At 39.8% G+C, this 19,508-nt stretch overlaps 1 protein-coding gene and 1 long non-coding RNA gene across 2 annotated transcripts in view; one reads left to right on the top strand and one right to left on the bottom strand.

Moving 5' to 3' along the window:
* LOC127613022 (lecithin retinol acyltransferase-like) overlaps positions 1 to 19,508 on the top strand; it is a 102,440-nt gene that overhangs the window by 78,792 nt on the left and 4,140 nt on the right. The window lies entirely within an intron of this gene.
* Positions 18,265 to 18,974, bottom strand: LOC127613034 (uncharacterized). The gene is made up of 2 exons (XR_007966047.1): positions 18,914 to 18,974; positions 18,265 to 18,423 (listed from the first exon to the last, which is right to left on the bottom strand). It is a non-coding gene; the product is annotated as an uncharacterized LOC127613034 (long non-coding RNA).

The raw sequence follows: 19,508 nt of genomic DNA, 5'->3' as shown, positions 1-19,508 counted from the left end.
ATCTGCCACACAGTGACATTTTGGCTGTAGACAAACCAATGTTTTCGATTTAGGGGCACTTAGCGAGTGGCAATGCAAGATGGCTCCCAGTAGCTTCACTTTTCACTGCATCTATATATATATATATTGCGCGTCGTCCCGCACGCGGTCTGTCCTTCCGTCTGTCCCTTTTCAAAACGTACCTACTTCACCGCGCGCTGCGCGCCGCCATTGCGCCGCTCAGGCAGTGGCTCACTACGATCGCGCGGGCATCTTAGCGAAAAAATGTTGTCTACCCACAAGCACTGCAATGAAATTGTTAGTTATTTAGTAGAGCTAAACATCTCTTTATTTTCGCGATAAGCAATGAAGATGAACAAAAAGGCCCACCTTACCAGCCTTCCGCAGGAACTAGCTGATGAGCCGCCCAGAGGGCGGCAAACCACCACCTTACCAGCCTTCCGCAGGAACTAGCTGATGAGCCGCCCGGATGGCGGCGAACCAGCTAGTATATTATATATACAAACACAAACACATGAAGGTAGCTGGTGTGAGAGAAGAGGATGCATCTCCATGGGATGGACATCAAAAATACAAGTGTGTGTTCAATGATTATTTCATATTTAGCATCTTTATACTATATTATTACAGCGTATAAAAGGGGGGTCGACCCAAAAACCTTCTTGACAATATGTTCTATGCACTCCCACCGGTGTCAACATGACATTCTGATTAATACTGCCTTGATGGAATATGAGTTAAACTGAAAAATCCACCTGTTTTCATCCATCTCAGGGGTGAAAACAGTGAAAACTCATCTTCATCCATTTTGCCATATGCACTCAACTGAAAATAACATCACAGTTGCTCAGGGCTCAGCTCACGACCAATCGGTCCTGAACTTGCGAATGTCACATGTCCAAACTGACAAACGGGTGAGCCTTGTTTACATTCCCCATGGATGTCACAACCCCAAAATGGCCACAATATCGCAGAAAGCAACACTGCTTTTGCAAATCAATCAAATTCTGAGAGTGGGGTTCCATTGCGTTTGAAAGTCATCAAGTATAACATGTTTTCAATCTGCATATCTATAAATATATTGCTCGTCGTCCCGCACGCGGTCTATCCTTCCGTCTGTCCCTTTTCAAAACGTACCTACTTCACCACGCCGCTGCGCGCCGCCACTGCGCGCCGCCACTGCGCGCCGCCACTGCGCGCCGCCACTGCGCGCCGCTCAGGCAGTGGCTCACTACGATCGCGCGGGCATCTTAGCGAAAAAATGTTGTCTACCCACAAGCATTGCAATAAAATTGTTAGTTATTTAGTAGAGCTAAACATCTCTTTATTTTCGCGATAAGCAATGAAGATGAACAAAAAGTTGAACCGAGCAACAACACTTTTGTGGGCCGAAGGCCCACCTTACCAGCCTTCCGCAGGAACTAGCTGATGAGCCGCCCGGAGGGCGGCGAACCAGCTAGTTATTTATTAAAGAAAGTTTATCTCGAAATAAGTAAAAATATCGGCAACAGTTCATCCATTAATGTGTAAAAATATCATCGAAGTAAACACATGAGCAAGAGGTTTCTTCATTTAAGGGGTTCAAATTTAGAGCGTCGGTGATACCTGACCTTTGTGTCAACAAGACCACTTAAGTGTGTACGTGCATCCGTGTTTGTGTGTGTGTGCGCGCGTTTGGTCTTTTATCGCCGGCTCTTCTATGCATTATGTGTCACCCCTTGAGTCAATTTCACTGTTATCACGTCAAGGCCTTTTTATAGGCTATACATTGCGACTGGGCCTCAGGGGAGATGATGGCAATACATTTCCACCGACATGGGATTATCCACGGTTGATGAAGAAGGAGACGATTGCAGGGCAATTTGGCGAAGATGGGAGAGTAAGTTTAAATTGAACTATTGTATGTAGTATTGAACTGAGGTCAATGTTCTGGCTGCTCCGTATAAGATAAGTAATACGATTCCTTAAAAATCAATGACATGGCTCTTTTCACATGCACATATGCCAAGCATTAAGTGAAACCAGCAGCATGGCGCAGAGATTTTCTTTGTTGTTGCTATCAGAGCGCCCTAAAATCTTTCCACTCGAAAAGGGCTCCACATTTGGAAGAGCTGATATGATGGAGTTCAGCAGTCTGGTCAGTGTTAGAAGGCTGCATGATGGTGCTGAATAGGTTTTGAGTACATAAAGTCATGGTCTGACAATGACATCATATCAGCGCTTTGCAGGAGAGCTTCGTTGTCCGAAGAGTTGGTGAAAACACTCCAAACCTGCAGCGCCTGTAACATGTCTTCATCTTTTATTTAGTAGAATATGCAGCAGTGTTTTTTTGGTTTTATTCACAGGTCACCAACCTTTTTGAAACTACGAGCTACTTCTTGGGTCCTGATTTAAATGTGAAGGGCAAACAGTTTTAATACACACTTATGAAATAACATAGTATTACCGGTAAATTATATATTATCAATTATAATTAATGACAATAATTTTTGAGAATACACATATGACGTTCATTATTTTCCTCACAATAATTCGGAAAGAGAGAAATATTCGGCAATAGATCATTATAAAAAATCTCTGCCATTCTCCACCTCTAAAGAATTCCTAGAAATTTACAATGTCTCAACACCGGTGAGCTATTTTGGGGGCTCTCAAGTTGGTGAGGCCCGTTTTAGATTCATAGGGTTCAATTATAATGACCGAATCTCTTGTTGCTAGGCAGAGTTCTTGGGTTTTATTCTAACTTGTTGCTAGGAAGAATTTGTAGGACTCACTGTAACGGCGATGTTTTGCTGAGCAGATTTCATAGGGCTCAATTGTACATGTGCGGCTTTGTCTTTGTCATTTGCTGCTTACTGTTTATCAATTGTTCAAATGAAATGAAATTGAAATTAAATGTTGTTGCTAGGCAGAAGTCGTAGGACTCCATTAGAATTGCCCAGCTCCTTGTTGCTTGTCAGAATTTGTCGAATGGAATTGCAGCTTGTCCCTTGAGTGAATTCATCGCACTGGATTATAAATTGTTGCTAGGCAGAAATCATAGGGCTTGATTTTGATTGCCCAGCCACTTGTAACTCGGTTGGCAGAATTCATAGGGATCAGTTCCAACTGCTGAGACACTTGCTGCTCAGCATAATTCATAAACATTTTAACAACTTCGGATCGCAGAATTCACAGAGCTCGGTTATCACTTGCTGCTCAACAGAATATGTCGGTCTCGATTTTAACTCCCGCACTGATTGCCGCAGGGCAGAATTCGTCGGCCTCAATTAAAACTGGCACCTGCAGATTCTGCCTCTCGGGAGCTGTAATTGATTGTGATGGAATCCATCAAGCGACAGGCGAATAATAGGCAGTTATAATCGAGCAATACGAATTCTCCCTCGGAAATCTTGGGCTCCAGTGTACTTTGTCAGTTACACTGGAGCCCCAGATTTCCCCCGAGTGACCAGTCAATCGATATTTGTCATGGAATCATATCAAATCCACCTCGTGACAAGCTAATGGGAAGTTGTAATTATGCCCTGCAAATTCTGCCTAGCAACAAGTGGCCGGGCAGTTATAAATGATGATTTCACCCCGGGGGGGTTAGAAATAGTTCTTTGTCATCTTGCATCCACATTCACTTTTGTCCTTCCCGATGCTCCTTTGGCACTTACTTTCCTTTGTGCAGCCAACATTGTCACGCACCTCTCTCGCTTGTCCTTATGAGGGCATGAAGCAAGGAATTTGGCGCGCGTTTTGCAACGCAGCTCTTAACGTCTATCAAAGCACAACTGGCGATAGACAGCGCTCCGTTGCGCTCGTACGATGATTACACTTAAAGGCCAAGACTGGCATCTGCTTGCGCTGGCCGCCTCGCTGACTGATATGGCACAGCGGGTGTTGTTTACGCTTTCGATGAGGAGGATGCATTTGTCTCAATAATGACTACGGATGAGATTAAGTTTGAATTTTGCAGGGCCAATTTTTTTTGGGAAACATTTCACGTAATGATGACGATGGTGTCAAAAGGATCTCTGATGGCAGAGAGTAAAAAAATGCTGTCAAACCTCATAAGATGAAATGATAATCAGCTAAAAAAAAATTTTAATATTGCGAAAATGATACAATTTGGTGAGTTTTCAGATGAAAGCATTTACATGTACGTATAATAGCTTAAAAATAATTTTAAAAGACTGTTATGGTATCAATATAAAATACCGATGCGCGTGCTCAAATTGAGTTTTGTTCTTAACGGTTGTGTCAAATTCCGGTCAGGCAGGTAGGTCTGCAAAGGGTGAGTCCAGGCAACTGCAATCATCTTTTTCGTTGAATTTGTTGTGTTTCGACTTGTCCAAATATGCTAAGACCCCGACAATATGAGTAAATGGTGTAATGTATAATGGAATCGTAAATATTTTTCCTCGATTTTACACAAACAAAAGTCTTGATAACCATAAAACAGGAAAGCATCACATATTTCCCCCCAGGGCTCATTTGTGGTGACGTCACACAATTTTTGTTTTCAAATTTTTAGTGAATCTATTTTTTAATTTGGAATGTTTTTTTTTTTGGTATTTAAAATTGCATAATTTGTGTGGGGTATCGGGTGAGCCTATTGTTAAAATAATTTTTTCAGGTGGCTTTTAGTCTAAAAAGCGTGAGAACCACCGCATCAACGTCAACGGAGCTAAATCTCGCAGAAAGTGCGGAGTTACTAAAAATCACGAGCATTTCGTTGCCAAGTTGCCACTGAGAGGAAAGTATGTCTCAAAACAAATCTTTGGAATTCCTTCCTTGCTTGTTCTGGAGTAAAGCTGCAAATCCTCTTGGTAGATTTTTGGCTTTCATAATTAAGAAATGGGCCCGTTAATCCAATAAATTAAGAAGGGGAGGGGGTCACGGGGGCAACAGAAGGTGATTAAGGCAAGCAGTGGTAGAATCCTAACGCATGTCGACATTTGGAGTGAATGAGTTAACAGACTGCGTTTCCTAGCCTTACCGTCTTACATCATTCTTGTGTCTTTGCAGGATTTTTAAGGATGAAGAATTTGACCCTGAATCTCGCTTGTTCCTTTTTAGGAAATATGGCTTGGATGAGGACCCACAAGGAAATCTGTGTGTTCAGTCAGGAGGACCTCAACACTGAAGGGAGTTAAAGGTCTTTTGACTGGCCCTCCAAAAAATATTTCATCGGAAAATTAAATGCAGGCAAACAGACTTTAAAAATGTGAATATTCTGAATTATATGATTTTTGTTGTTGTTTTTAAAGTGGCCGTGTGTGTTTTTGCGTCACTTTTTAATTTAAAAAAAACATTTCGAAATCAGAAGATCTTATGGTCATATCCAACCAAATGATCTTATCAACCCAATAAAAGGACATCACAGATTTTATAAATTCAAAATTTGTCAAATGTGGCAGAGATTATTTCACTTATTTTTACACTAATGAGAGTTAACAGTGTTAAAACACCACAGGTCAGTCTACACTTGCACATCAGATAATAATGATGAAAACTCTTGCCTGTCAAGGCCTATTGGTGGCCACAGTTTGACCCAGCTAAAAATATTATTTTTATTTTACTTTGCATGTGATGAATTCTCCCAAATGCGTTTTCAAAATCTCATGTCGGTCAATACCATCCTCCAATTTAGACTTCCCGATCGACTGTACATGAATAAACACTTGAATACATGTCCTGTCCATCCTATAGTGTTTCAGTGGCTTGGACTGCCCTGCAAAGAGTCAACAGTACAGCGCATCCAATATTGACCTTATTGATCTCCTGTCACTTTCCAGTGAGAAGAGAGTCAGACATTTCGCACTTAACAGCAGTTCAATCAATAAGTACATAAAAAAAGCCACAAGTGGACCATATTCCTCTGCCAACATCTTCCCACTCACTTTTTTCTTTACTACATCCGAGTCATTTTCCCTGGCAGTGTAACTCGAACGAAACATTACCCGAACAGGTAATAAAGTTTACAGGTACAGTATATCATACGTCAGCTCTGACAGAATCGTAACTGCAACATTGCTACGGTATTTTTTTTTCCAGTTTCAAAGGGGAAAAAAAATGAAAACAAAACTCCCTTGGCTTTTATGCGCTCGCCACCTGCCGAATTAGATGCAGAAGTTACACTGTCAGTTATTGAACATTTGCATATGTACAAGAGACCAGTCGACTGGCTTGTCGCACACGGACTCTCATTGATGACGTAAGCACGCATGCATCAATGGCCACCCGCGTTCATCGGTACACGTCTGCTTCAAAGTGTCTTCCGGGTTCCTGTTGGTTTGAGAATTGAGTACGAACAAAACACAGATGCGCTGCAACATCGTCCGCTGCTTGGATCTTCTGTAGTGTTATTTATTTCGCACAAAGTCGAGGGTTATTGGTTTTGACAGCTCGACATCCATCGAGTCACCGGAGCAAAGTTCCTGGCCGCGTAAACCGACTGAACCATTAGCAGCGGGCTAAACCAATCGGGTGCCTCTCCCAGGACGGGACTTTTGGGCTCGACAAATCCGAGGTAGAGAAGATTAAAAATGTCAAAGCAAGGTAAAGTGACATGACCGGTTCGTGTTATTTCTTGTAAGGGAGTTCTCGGTTCCCCCCCCCCCCCCCCATTCGTTATTTTATTTCATTATTTTCTGGAAATAAATTTTGTTAAACTATATTTATGATTCATGTTTTGTTGTACTTGAAGTCAATTTTTGCATTTTGTTGGGGGGAAAAGTACATTTATAAAGTTACATATACAGTAAATATTCCCATCCCCGGTATTCTATGAAAAGGAATATCCTTCACCCGTAATAAAAACCTATGCATTAACATGCATTTGACTACGATATTACGTGTTACCTGAACTTGCGTAAGCGGAAATTCCACTACCCGTAACCCGGATGGAGGCATAATGCCGCGGGAGCTTAAATACACGCAACGCCCACCCGATGCGACGGAAACGACACAACGCTGAGACAAGTTTTCACTTCGCGTTTTTCAATCATCAGATTCTAAACGACGACGTGTAAGTGAGTTTTTATTGCCGTGCGTTTTACTGTATTTTTACTGTAATTGTTAGTGATGGGTCCATGAGGCCTCATGAGGCGTGTCGACACACTGACACTGTGTTGATACTGTGCTGATACTGTGTCACTGACCACTGCTACCTGCTGGACCTTCAAGATCCCTGCAGCCAACCCACTTAACAGACTGAACTGACTGATAAATTGTTTTGTATATTGAACATATAAAATATACAATTCGGTAATAAATTGGCAAAAGGTGAAGGTAAGATATAAAAAAAGGAAAAGAAAATAGTCAACATCACAAATATGTGTTCAAAGGAGTAGAAAGTAGGGATGTGAATCTCAGCACTGAGGACGATTCGATACACATCTCGATCCACTGCCAGCGATGCGTTACTTAAACGATACATGGAATTTTCTGGCGATACGATGCGATACGTTTCACCGTCGTTACGATGTGATACGATTCGATACACATTAAATTCAAATCAATGCGATCCGATACGATACAATGCAATTTGTTGCGATATTGTGCAACTAAACATGATGCAAATAAGCAAAGAAAAAAAGCTTTTAAAAAGATGGAATTCAGTATGGTATTACAAAAAGGATACCACTTTATTCCTTATAAACAATAGAACTTGTAAAACAACTTATTTAAGCCCTTTCACAATTGGGTTTTGTGCAAAGAAAATGTAAACAATTTGGCACCTGAGACTCACAGCTGTTGCTATAGTGTAAACACAAATAGACTATTCTCACTGAGTGTCTTATATGAAATATAAGAGGCAAGATGTCCACCCATCCACTGTAAGTGCAACTCTTTGCGCACTGTTCAGCGACACAGTAATCTCACTTCTCACTTTGTTGTACACATCGGGAATATGTTTGTAAGTGAACACAGACCTGTCTGGGATTTTATACCTGGGTTCCAAAACGTGCACGAGCTGTCTGAAACCCTCGTTGTCCACCACGCTAAAGCTGGAGGTCTTTGCATATGAAATAAGCAGTGGCCTTAGTTACAGCCATTGCGCGGTCACAGTGAGTTGCAAGGGGACTCCCAAAATAAGAGGCAATTTTTTTCTGATCCTGACCTGGTTTACCAAGAGTTTCTCCGGTGTCCGACGAGGAACTGGGCGGGGAAGCCGCGGAGCGGGAGGGAAACTTGTCGGTGATCTGGTGCCATCGTTTTAAGTGGGTCTGCATATTTGTGGTGATGCCGTTGTATGGCTTCTTAGTGCGACATTCCTTGCAAATTACGGAGGTTTTATCAAGCTTTCCGTCTTTCTTTTCGAAGCCGTAGAATTTCCAAACATAAGATTTGAATGTTGCGGCTGCATTAAATATAGTAGTTTCCTTGCTGCTGCTTGCGCTAACTTCCATAATGTTTCGCTAGTTGTATACTGGACTGTATGTGACGCACGGCTACCGTCCGTATTCAACACAAAACGCAAAGCAATGATGGTGCATTCATTGCGCCTAGGAAAGGGCAGATATGTGACGTTTAACATGAATAAAACGGCGCTTGAATCGGATTTTACCGATACCCATCAATGCATCGTGATGAATCGCGATTTCTCCCGTCAATCGCGTCGTACCCAGTGAATGAGCCGATGCACTGGGATCGCGCACGTGCGCATCGATGTATCGATTAATATCGATTATTTTCCACACCCTTAGTAGAAAGAAGCAAAAAACCTACCCCGAGTCCTACCCCTTCTTATATATGAATTGATCATTTTTCTAAATAGGAAAGAAAGTCTAAATATCGACAAATGCTTTTACCCTTATGTATGCTGTACTAATACATTTTTACAACATTAGGTTTGTATATACAGTACATACTCTTTAGAGCACATGTATATGTCGATTTTCTCATATTCATAATGGATGCTACATTTCATTAATATATTAAATAATCTCATCAATGTATTTCTGATGTATTGCTATATTTCATGAGTGTATCGAATTTATCAGCTTAATTCTGATTTGTGTACTTGTCTTGTACTACTCTCGAATTCATTTTTAATCTCAGCAAGAGAGTTACTCATTTTACTAGTCCGTTTCAGAATCATTCCACAGATTTACACCTATTACAGATACACTCCTTTGTGTGATGTTCGTTCGTGTTTTGGATTTTTTTGTATAGATTAGTACCCCCTAAATTATGACAACTTTCTCGAATTTTAAAAAGCTTCTGGATCTTTTGGCAAAGGTTATTATTGTGTACTTTGTACATTAATTGGGCGATTTTGAAGTCAATCAGGTCATGAGATTTCATTGTTTAATTTGATAAACACTGGATTTGTGGGTTCCGTCTATTTGGAGCCAGTGATTGTGCCGATTGCTTTGTATTGTAGTTTTAAAACAGTGTTTTACTGGCATTTTCCCATATTCCCACACAATAGGTCATATATGGAAGTAATAAAAGTATAAGGTGTACAAGGATCTCTTATTCAGCACATCCTTAGTTTTTGGGAGGATCCCTATGGTTTGGGATATTTTTCTTTTATTATCTATTATGTAGCTGCCAGCACGGTTTTGCATCTACAACTGTTCCAAGACATTTTCATAAGGTCATTCATCGATTTGATGATGAAGTGTATACAATATCATTCACATCCATGCATTCATTTTGCAACATTCAATGTGTTCAAATAATGTGAAGATCATTTGAATGAGGATGCTTGTGGGCTTTGACTTCACAAATTTTTATTGAGAAAAATAAGATGCTCCAATGTTTTAAACTTCAGCCTGTTGCGTCTTTTACAAGCGATTTCTCCTGCTGTGGAGAACACACGCTCACAAGGGACGGATGAGGCTGGCGTACAAAGGAACTCCTTTGCGAGGTGGGAGAGGTTTGGGAAAGAAGTGTGTTGGTCCTTCCAGTACAGCTGCTTCCTGGAACCTTGATTGTCAAACATGGAGGGGAGAGTCAACCAATAATAATTACTGATTGTCAATTAAATCATCAACATAGCAACCGTGAAAAGATGAGTGAACGTTTGTATACCTGGCGTAATACTGGGTGTATCGCGAACTTCATTTTCATGCTTGGCCCGATAATGCCTCAGCATGGTGGAGGTGCTTCTGTTGGTGTATGACAATTCGACTTGGCAAATTCGACATTTCACCTGTAATGAAATGTGAATAAGAAGTAACTAAGAGTTACCTTGAAATGTATTCGTTTTAGAATGGTACAACACATGTCAATAATCTGAGAGGCACTCGGCGAGTGCCTCTCGGCGACAGAAGGCGATTTGAATAAATAAATAAATAATACCTTATTCTCCAGGACATCAAAATGGTCCCACACGGCGGATGATTTGCGTCTCTGCTCCATAATCGGCAAGGAAGGCAAGGCACGAACACGAAGTCTGCACTGACACGAACTTCGACAAGCGAGCGTGACTGAGGTCTGGCTTGTTTCGGCAGGTGGCATTGTGTCGCCAAACCCACTTCCTTATAAACACTGTGCGGCGGGCTTTTGCTGCGTCAACGCCCTCTGCACTGAGTCGACGCCCCCTGGACTAAGTGGCGCAGCCTGTACTGTGCCAAGCAGCCGATGCGGTCTAAACTGCACCGGTGCAGTTCACGTGTCAATTAGCAGCCTGGACTGTGTCAACGCAGCCGGTGTGTCAATTAGAAGCCTGGACTGCGTCAACGCAGCCGGTGTGTCAATTAGAAGCCTGGACTGTGACATTGCAGTTCACGTGTCAATCACGTGACGTAATGAAGCAGCACATGCATTGACACGTGGTTTGCTCTGTGAGCCCGGCGCATGTGTCAATGCATCGGTGTCGCTGGACCCATCACTAGTAATTGTCAATGATTTTAACTTTATTCACTTATGTTGTGTAGATAATGGCATCGAAACGTAGAAGAACTGCAATGACTGGAACGGAGCGAGTGAAATGCATCCGTTTGCGCGAGGCTGGACACAAAGTGAAAAACATCCAGCAGACACTTGGAGTCGAAAAGACGCAAATCTACGAAACTTTACGTATTTTACTGTTTTAATTTTTTGTGTGTGTGTAGCAGAGTCTGGAACGACTAGACTGAACACAAAATAATTTTAATGTGGGCTTTATTCCCGACTGAACAATGAGAAATTGTTTAGCTTTAAGATGAAAGTCTGAGATGTAAACTGAATGTTGAGAGTTCGAAAAGGGATCTAAGAGATCAAAGAAAATTATCTAACAGATTAAAGACAATTACGCCACAATAGACAACTGCAATGGCTTGCTTAATAGGGAAACTGAAATAAAAATACATCATTTCCAAGCCACAATACCTCTTAGTGCAGAATCATTACAACCCAATGTTTTGAGATGCAGACACACTTACTTGATATGTTCCGGTGTGTTGGGTGTGTACAAAGCACGTGAAAAAACACAAATGATCTCCCTTCTAAAGAACAGATAACACAGTTACGGAAGAGGATTGGGGCCAATGAAGAAAGAAAAAATAAGGTTGGCAAGATTCTGACTTTAATCTCAGAATTCTGAGTTTAAAGTGAGAATTTTAAAGATTTTTTTAAAGTGAGATTAAAGTCTGAATTCTGACTTTAAAGTCAGAATTCTCACTTTAATCTCAGAATTCTGACTTTAAAGTGAGAATTCTGACTTTGTGACGTTCGTGGAGCTATGAATTGTGGGGGGACCCGTCAGCGTGTGGCGTGACTTGAAAGAAAGGACATCATGTCGTCACCCAACGACTTTTTGTGTGACCGAGGAGTGTCGGAGGACATCCTTTCACTTTTAGAGGAGCAGAGGGTGAGTAAACAGCGCGCCGTGTTTGTTTCATTTGGAGTTAACGTGCTCCATGAAGACTCAACAGCTCCCATCCAAAAGAAAAAATGGACTTTTGGAAAAATTACGTGAAAAAATGAAAATCAGGAAAGAAAGCAGGAAAGAAGACACTTCCTCAAAGACACAACAAGCAAGACAGACGAAGAGGCAGAAAACAACGAGAAATGTTGCAATTGGATGGATACACAATGATGGAAAAATAACCAAACAGGTGAGGGAGAAGCAGGGAGGGGGTACCAGAAAACTTCAAATGTCCACAGAAGCTGGGTTGAAAGAAATTCTCAAGGAAGGAAAGAAACTATTTTTCCCCCGATGGAATTTCTCCTAAAGGATCTGAATTGGACTTTCAGTTTGAGGTGTGGGATTTCAAACAAAACCTCCTAACTGATGAAACCTGCCAATCCATCGGCAATAAGTATGAGGCTGCAAAGCTCACGTTGTTGCGCTTTTACATTGCAACAAGGCCAAAGGACGACTACCATGATGGCAGCACAGCGTCCAAAGAAATATTGGTTGTGTCACACGATGCCAGTGACTACAACTCTGAAATTGGTTTGGTTTGGTTTGGTTTGTTTATTGAACATAAAACATATACAGTAATAATTTGACAGAAAATAAGGTAGATAAAAAAGTAAAAGAAAGAAATCAGTCTTCATTCAACACAGTTATTATGTTCAAGGGAGTAGGATGAAGTAAAAAAAACTTATCTAGTCCTACCCCGTTATGTGTTTATATCTACTAAATCATTTTTTAATCAATCAGAAAAGAAAAAGTAATAAGAAGTCTCCATTAAGGCCCATACTTTACCCTTAACCGTGATATTTTCACAACTTTTGGTTTGTATCGGGATTATATACATCCTCACCCTGGCACTCTTGTGTCAATTTTCTCTTGTATTCATAATGGATATTGCAATACCTTTCTCTATTTATCAACTTAGTTCTGATTTATCATTATATTTAATGTTTAGAATTTATCATTTTAACTCTGATTGGTGTAGGTTGTTTGTACTATTTTTTTTAATTTGTTTTTGAACTCAGCAAGCGATTTACTCATTTTTAGGTCCGTTTCGAGATTATTCCACAGATTAACACCTTTGCTAGATACACTTCTTTGCTTGATGTTTGTTCTTGTTTTGAGTTTTTTGAATAAGTTGGTACCTCTTAATTCATAGTTGCTTTCTCGAATTTCAAAAAACTTCTGAATGTTTTGGCAGAGCAGGTTATTGTGTGCTTTGTACATTAATTGGGCGATTTTAAAGTCAACCAGGTCATAAAATTTCATCGTATTTAATTTAATAAATAGTGGATTTGTGGGTTCCGTATATTTTGATCTATTAATAATTCGAATTGCTTTTTTTTGCAGTTTGAGAATAGGGAGTGTGTTTGTTTTGCAGGCATTTCCCCATATTTCCACACAGTAGGTCATGTATGGTAATAATAATGAAGTGTATAATGTGTACAAGGATCTCTTATTTAGCACTTCCTTGGTTTTGTAGAGGATCCCTACGGTCTTGGCTATTTTTCTTTTTACGTTATCGATATGTGGTTTCCAACATAGTTTTGAGTCTATTACTAATCCGAGAAACTTGGTTTCATACGCTCTTTCTATTTCAATTGAGTTTACCATAATTTTAGCTTGGTGTTTGATTGGTCTTGTGCCAAAAACAATTGACTTCGATTTTTTCAGGTTAAGTGACAATTTATTTCTGTCGAACCAGTTTTTTAATTTGTTTAATTCGTTTTCTACGGTTGTCAGGAGCTGTTTCAGATTTATTCCAGAACAGTAGAAAGTTGTATCATCAGCAAATAGGACACATTTAAATAGTTTTGAGACCTTGCAGATATCATTTATATATAAGATGAATAGTTTTGGACCAAGCACTGACCCCTGAGGTACTCCGTGAGTGATTTTCAGTTGATTCGTTTTTTTATTGTTGAGTTGCACGTACTGATATCTGTTTTCTAAATAACTTTTTATCCATTTATAAGCTACACCTCTAATGCCATATCTTTCTAGTTTTTTCAATAATATACTGTGATCTATTGTGTCAAAAGCTTTTTTTAGATCTAGGAAAACCCCAACAGTAAATTCTTTGTTGTCTATATTAGTGGCTATTGCTTCCACAAACTCCATAACTGCCATTGAGGTGGTCCGTTTTTCCCTGAAGCCATATTGATTCTCACTTAACAGCGCATGCTTTTGTATAAAACTATCAAGTCTGCGAGAAAATAGTTTTTCTAATATTTTTGAAAATTGTGGTAGTAGTGATATTGGTCTATAATTTGTAAACAGATGTTTTTCTCCACTTTTATAGATTGGAATAACTTTAGCAATTTTCATTTTTGATGGAAAGATACCAGCTTTGAATGACAGGTTGCATATGTGTGTTAAAGGTCGCACTACATATTCTATAATCTGCTTGATTATTGTCATATCAATATTAAAGCAATGAGTTGACTTTTTATTTTTAAAAGTTTTTATAATATTTGATACTTCTTCTTGTTTTACTGCAGTAAGGAACATCGTGGAGGAGTTTTTTTCTACGTATCTATCCACTTCAAACAGGTCTGTTGGATCAGGAATTTGTTTTGCTAGGTTACTGCCGATGTTGACAAAATACTCATTAAATTCAGTTGCTATTTCTGAAGTTTTTTCCAAAATAGTATTTTTGCCTTTGATAAAATACTCTGGATAATCCATTTTTTTAGGACCATTTCTGATTACTTGGTTAAGTATTTTCCATATTTCTTGTGTGTTACCTTTATTCTGCTCTAATAGTGCATGATAATGATCTCTTTTACTGGTTCTTATAATATTTACTAATTTATTTTTATAGGTCTTATATTTTTTTTCTGCTTCTTCAGTTCTGAGTTTTAAAAACAATTTATATAAATTGTTTTTCTTTTTACATGCGTTTTCTATGCCTTTCGTTATCCATGGCTTACTTGGGTCTTTATACTTTTTGGAAATTTTAGTTAATGGAAAATGTTTATCATATAAGAAGATTATGGTAGACTGAAATACTTCAAACGCTGTATTTGGGTCTTCGTTTGAGTAGACCTCGGTCCAGTTTTGTTTTTCTAGGTCTTGCTTAAAGGCATCGATGGAACGTTGGGTTCTTAGTCTTATTTCTGTTATACAAGTTGTTGATGTAGCTTTTCTATCGAAATAATTATGAAAAACTGCAAAAACAGGCAGGTGGTCACTTATGTCATTAATGAGAAGTCCACTTTCCATTTTATGATCAATCTTATTTATAAATATGTTATCTATTAATGTGGCCGTGTCAACTGTTATTCTGCTAGGTTTCAGGATTACTTGAAATTGAAGAGGTCTCTGTCGATTCAAATGAAATCTACACGGCATTCAACATTTGTTGATTCAGAAATTACTTTTGGCCCCACATACAACACGGAGGGAGATGCAGACATCACACTTATCTATGATGGTCCACCTGATCCACAAGATGTGATGACAATAACTGTCCACTACACTGACACATTGAATGATATGATCATAGCATTCTCTGAAAATGCAATCTTAAACAAATCACTCAATGTGAAACGCATAACCCAGATAATACAGAAGAAGCAGGTGTTGGATCTGGAGTACTGAGGGATGTTCACAGCTGCTTCTGGCAGGAATTCTATGACCGATGCACCCTTGGTATATCAATTAAAGTACCATTCATTCGCCATGATTTTCCTGCAGAAAAGTGGAAAGCAGTTGGGAGAATTCTTTTAAAGGGATACCAAGATTGTTGCTACTTCCCAAACAAACTTGCATATCCTTTCCTCGAGCAGGTGCTTTTCAACTGTGTCTATAGTGATCTAAAAGCCCATTTTCTGCAGTTTGTGAGCAGCCAAGAATGTGAAGTTTTGATGGAAGCAATAAAGGACTTTTCAGAAGTGGACCTAGATGATCTTGTGGAAGTTCTTGACAGCTACGGGTGTAGAAAAAGAATCTCTGCTGAAACCTTTCCCACAATACTGCAGGAAATAGCACACAAAGAGCTTATCCAAAAGCCCATGTTTGTGATTGACTGCTGGAGGGAGGTTTACTCTTCACCGTGTCTCCATCAGTCTTGAAGCACTGAACAAGTTGTGCTCGGACTTGCAACCTACCTCAAAAAAAGTCTGCCAACTGCTGAAATTTGCAACTGATTTAACCCCAAAGCAGAAGGAAGTGATAAATCATCTGAAAAGGTTCATCAGAGAGTTGGATGAATTTAAGCTTCAGAAGTTTCTCCGGTTTTGCACTGGATCTGATCTTGTTGTAACCAACGCCATTCTTGTGGAGTTCCAGGAAATGACTGACTTTAGTAGAAGGCCGGTGGGGCACACATGTGGAAAGGTTCTGCATATTGCTGACAGCTATGAAAATTTTCCAGATTTCCGATCGGAATTCAATGCTGTTCTTGAAAGCAATGTCTGGGCAATGTACATTGTTTAGCTTTTTCTTACCCGTAACTATGTTAATTAGCCATAGTAGGTTGCATCAGCACTACATGGCTTGGGTACATTATTGTGTTCACCGTTTACGATAAGTTTGTAGAAACAAACATTGCATTGTTTGCCGTTTTTATAGTTACTGTATATAGAAATAACTTGCATTTGGTGTTATATTACAGTAATATACAGTTCTGGGGTTTTATATACAAAAAGGCCAAAGAAGTTATACATAATAATTGGATGGTTGTTTCAACAGCTATACTGTATTATTTAGGTCCATGCTTCTATCATTAAAAGTAAGCATTTATTGTGTTCAATAAACTTACTCTTCATTCACTGTTTTTCTGTCTACACATGAATGTTGACAGTTAATATACTTGTGTGCAACGGTGAATGGTTTAAGAACATTTTACAGATATTTCCTAATGGCTGTGAGGCACGTCGGCCTCACAGTGCAGAGGTGCAGGATTTGAATCCGGTTCCGGCCTTCCTGTGTGAAGTCTCCAGCTTCTCCGCATCCTCCCACATTCCAAAAACATGCGGGGCAGGTTAATGGAACACTCCAAATAATTGTCCGTGATTGTGAGGGCAGATGGTTGTTCGTCTGTGTGCACTGCGATTTGCTGGCAACTGGTTCAGGGTGTGTCCACCTACTGCCCAACAACTGCTGGGACAAGCTGCACAGAATATCTCGTGACCCTTGGGAGGATAAAGCGGATCAGAAAAAGTGTGGAGATGTTTTCTATCAATATTAACAATAAGACATCTATCCACTTTTGACCCACATATCCTCCAGGGTCACGGGACATGCTGGAGCCATGGCACTGTTGTTTAAAATAAAGGTTTCAGAAAGGGCAAGTCCGTGTACCGTACTTCCAGCCCACTGCTGAAAAGAGTGCAATCTAGAGAAGTCAAAAAACAACTGGTTTATGGAGCAAATTTGAAGCTTCATTTTCCCAAAATTGCATCAGTACATACTATATGTCAAATAGACTTCAGTAATTCCTCTCTCAACTTAAAAGTCACTTTCATCCAATGGATCTGATGGCGCATGCGATTCATTTTCCTCCATAAGCAAACAACACAGTTCAAATACAGTTTCATTACAAGGAAAATTGCCTTTTGTAGTGCACTCTTCCATACATGCAGTGACCTCTTCCGTTCCAACAGGTTTTAATTGATCCTCGGCACTGTGCATTGCAGGGAATAAATACATGACGACTGGTCGACCTGAAGCTGTATCATGGTGCAATCTTGGTCTTATTTTTTGTGCATTCCACGTGTTCACAACTTCATCCAGCTCATCCTGAACACAAAGCAGCATAGTTAAGTCTTATATTTTCATTCGTCCAAAAATAATTTGTCCACAAAAATTATTCTACCTGCACAAGATTAAGGAAGCAGAACCGGATAAGACTTTTATCCAGAAAATCTCCTGAAAAGTGGCCGTCATCTTGAAGAGTTTGAAATAAATTAATCCAAAACTGTGCACTCTGTTTGCGAAGGGTGATACAGAAAACATCTGTATCTGTTCGACACAAACATTTTCTGTGCACCTGTCTGCACGGATCCTCTCTGGACACCCGCCAATGCGTGAAACTGTTTTTATAAAATAACTTGCAACCACCTTAGGTTCACTGTTTGTGGTATAGGCTTCCGCCCATAACACATACCGGCTAAAGCCATCAATACAGCCATTGATGCCAATCCCATAGGGCTTTAATTTGTCATAGCCATCCAGGTGCCAAAGAGCATTTGGCCCCCGCAAGTTGTATTGGCGCCTTCTTAGGCGTCGTGCTCTTCTTATTCCCACAACTACAGGGTCAACAAATTGTATAATTTGTCTTATTGTATCTTGTGACAACAACTCCTTTTTGAATGGCACGCAGATGAAGCCAGCGATAACCTTGCATCTGTCCACTAGTCATGATCTCGTGCTGGACAAAAGCCAACACGTCTCCCAGGTCTGACTGGTTCTATCCTTTTCAGAGTCCGAATACTTAAAATAGTTTGAGCATTATGTGCTAAAATTGCAAGTATTTCCTTATTGCTGAATTCAAGTCTAAAGCATAGCTTGATCAAGTCATCCAAATCTGGATTTCCAGCCACTGTTTGAGTTGCACCCTCCATCAGTAACTTTATCTGCACAAGAAAAGAGACAACAATTACAATCTGACAAAAAAACAACGGTGGACATTTTGAAAACATGACTGCATGACCGTATGCTTGTTAAAGTTTTTTAATAATGTTCTCGCTCATGGTACTTTTAGTTCAAACTCAAGTATACTCATATTCAGTAAATAGTCTAAAAGTAAATAGAGGTGGGTGTGCACATACTTCCTACGACACGACCGCGTGATCAGTGTGTTCAGTTCACGGCAATTAGGCTGCAACGATGCTCCAGACGGCCACTGTCATCCACACAAAGGGGTTCGATGTCGAGAGTGGTGTTGTTTTTAACAACGTTATGTGGCGTCACAGGAACGTACCCTTTTAAATTGGTTACATTGTACTTATTCACGAATGTAAACTGGGTGCATCCATTCATGACATTCGGACTAGCAACGGAGCTACAAGCTTCATGGAGCACGTTAACTCCAAATGAAACAAACACGACGCACTGTTTACTCACCCTCTGCTCCTCCAAAAGTGAAAGGATGTCCTCCGACACTCCTCGGCCACGCAAAAGTCGCTGGGTGATGACATGATGTACTTTCTTTCAAGTCACGCCAGACGCTGACGGTCCCCCCACAATTCATAGCTCCACGAACGTTAATCTCAGAATTCTGACTTTAAAGTGAGAATTCTGAGATTCAAGTAAGAATTCTGAGATTCAAGTCAGAATTCTGACTTTAAAGTGATAATTCTGAGATTAAAGTCAAAGTCAGAATTCTGAGATTAAGACTTTAAAGTGAGAATTCTCAGATTCAAGAATTCTGAGATTCAAGTAAGAATTCTGAGATTCAAGTCAAAGTCAGAATTCTGAGATTAAGACTTTAAAGTGAGAATTCTCAGATTCAAGTAAGAATTCTGAGATTAAAGTCAGACTTTAAAGTGAGAATTCTCAGATTCAAGTGAGAATTCTGACTTTAAAGTGATAATTCTGAGATTAAAGTCAGAATTCTGAGATTAAAGTCAAAGTCAGAATTCTGAGATTAAGACTTTAAAGTGAGAATTCTCAGATTCAAGTAAGAATTCTGAGATTAAAGATTTCAAACTCCAAACCG

This window comes from Hippocampus zosterae, chromosome 13 (assembly GCF_025434085.1).
Source record: "Hippocampus zosterae strain Florida chromosome 13, ASM2543408v3, whole genome shotgun sequence".
Lineage (NCBI taxonomy): Eukaryota > Metazoa > Chordata > Actinopteri > Syngnathiformes > Syngnathidae > Hippocampus > Hippocampus zosterae.
Note: the sequence above shows the minus strand (reverse complement) of the source record. Positions and strands in the feature narration are given on the sequence as shown.